The following is a 2465-nucleotide window of genomic DNA, read 5'->3' as shown; positions in this document are numbered from 1 at the left end:
GAACAAGGCTAATTCGGGGGCTAAATATGCGCTAATTATGGTCACATCAGAGGTGCCCCACTATTTTTCGCCACATCACTCAAGTATCCCTTTTTCTCAATCCCTAGCCCAAGGTGGTTAGCATACTCATCGATTGTCAAGCTATGGTCATCGTTCATAAGGCGGAACCGGAAACTGTTTTCCCCTCTACATTATACACAAAAGAGCTCAGAAATTCCAAGGTTAGATATGGGTAGGACTTCCTTCGAAGATGGTGGAGTCCCTCCATTCCCAATATCTCAAAAATGTGAATGATATCCCCTTTAACCCCCAAGGTCTCCAATATTTCGGGGTCCACATAACGAGTTGGCCTCATGGTTCGACCCATTAAGGCCACAAAAGTAGCCCGCTGCTTAAAGTCATAGAAAATTACCGATGGATAATCGTCCACCGGCTGAGCAGTGGGTTCTTAGCTAGATTGGCCAGTTTCCAAGTTGACATTGCCGCGAGTCCGCTTCTTAGTTGGGGCTTTTGATTTCGGCATGGTGCAAAAAGATGAATTCAACAAGGATTCTCTAGAAATTTTGCCATAGTAAGGACTATTTTTCAAGTTATACACTTTTTAAGACGAAGTTTTAAGACGGATTTTTCTCACAAAAGACATGACATACTAATTGTTAGGTTCATAAACCCCTATTAGACTCATCTAATACATTTTATGAGATTATTCATTTTTATACTCATATGGATCTAGTTGCATGCATAACTAAAAAGAGATGAAAGGAAAAATAATGTTCCCTACATTGTATTTGGTTCGAAAATATGGGCACAAATAAGGGCACATTCCTTTATTTGTTCTTGAACTTAAATGTTATGGATGATCCTCCATAAACTCAAACTTTCAAATTATAAAGTCTCCTCTTGATTGCACCCAAAACAATCCCTTAAATCTAATAATAATATTAACTAGATGTTATTATTAGATTCCTTAATATTTCTAATAATATTTGTATTACTACACTAGTAATAATGTTATGTGATATTAGAAATTAGATGAACAATTAATCAAAATTTCTATAACTATTTTAGAGAGATGAGTTGATGATGTGAGAATGTTGATTATTAATCAAGAGAAAAATGAGAATATTTTTCTCATCTAAAAGAGGGGAGCCGGTTGGGGTGGGGCTCAAAGCCAATGCATGGCCTCCTCTTTTCCTTTTTCTCTTCTCTAAATAATAGGTGTGTAAGGCTAGGGTAATTAGGGTGATCATTATGTTTGCCATTCTAAATTAACAAATATAATAAATCCCATTCACCTCTAAAAAACCGGTACCCTACTATAAAATGGACTCCATTTTATTTTGTAATTTTGTCAAATGTCATTTGTTAGGTCATGTGTCACAAACCATGCCCATATCTATTTTTTTTTTTTTTTTTGATGACGAGGGGGTTGAGTCCCCCCCGGGCCAATGCATTCCCGCACCACCACATGGACCATGTAAGCCACCCCCTTCAGGGGCTGCAGTGGCCAAGTGATCATCGCCCCAGCTGATAGTCGAACCTGGGACCTCTCAACTCCTGCATTTCTGCAAGTTTCAAGGTTTAACCCAGCTACCACTGGACTAACACCACTTGGTTGCCCATATCTATTTTTAATGCATATTTAACCCCTTAAATATCATTTTATAACAAATAAATTACTTGTGACAAATTAACCAGTAATACATGATTACAATTATTAAAAATGGGTCATATAAATATAATTGACAATATTTTGCAATTATAAATAATCAATCTTATTTAATCAAATTACAATAAGATACAAATATTACAATTATTAAAAATGGGTCATATGAATTTTAGTAATGAAATCTTTTAATTACTAAAATAAATCTTATTTAATCAAATTACAATAAGATACAAATATTCTCACTCACAAATGAATTGTGCAAATTTAAGGAATTGATTAACTTGTATCGACATACAATTAATCAACTTATCTATTAAGGGAATTGTCCTATAGGTGTGACCTTAAGGGATCAACTGATCACCATCGTCAAACGACAGTAATGTCAAACTCTAGTTAGCCAATCATTACCGATTAATGTTGATCAGTTAACTATAAAATTGAATCATCCCTTACGTATTCTTATTATCAGATTTAACTATGATGTTTAATCATGTGTTCGCACTATTGTTGATGACACTTACTCTAACACTAATCAAGAGAAGCATTGTTATCACCAATTAACTCACAAGGAACATCCTAGAGGCAATCTAGGTGACCAAACATAAGGACTTTGAGGTAAACCCTAGAAAAATTTCCAACATAAGTTGGATGATTTCAAGCATAAAAATCGTTTTTGAGCATAGATAGGCGATGTTTAAGAGCAAATATGACCAAAATATCAATATAGAAGTATAAAAACATTGGATTACAAGAGTAAAATTCAGATTTTGAGGCAAGTTTTCCATAGATTGAATTA

This window comes from Silene latifolia, chromosome 7 (genome assembly GCF_048544455.1).
Source record: "Silene latifolia isolate original U9 population chromosome 7, ASM4854445v1, whole genome shotgun sequence".
Classification (NCBI taxonomy): Eukaryota; Viridiplantae; Streptophyta; class Magnoliopsida; order Caryophyllales; family Caryophyllaceae; genus Silene; species Silene latifolia.
Note: the sequence above shows the minus strand (reverse complement) of the source record.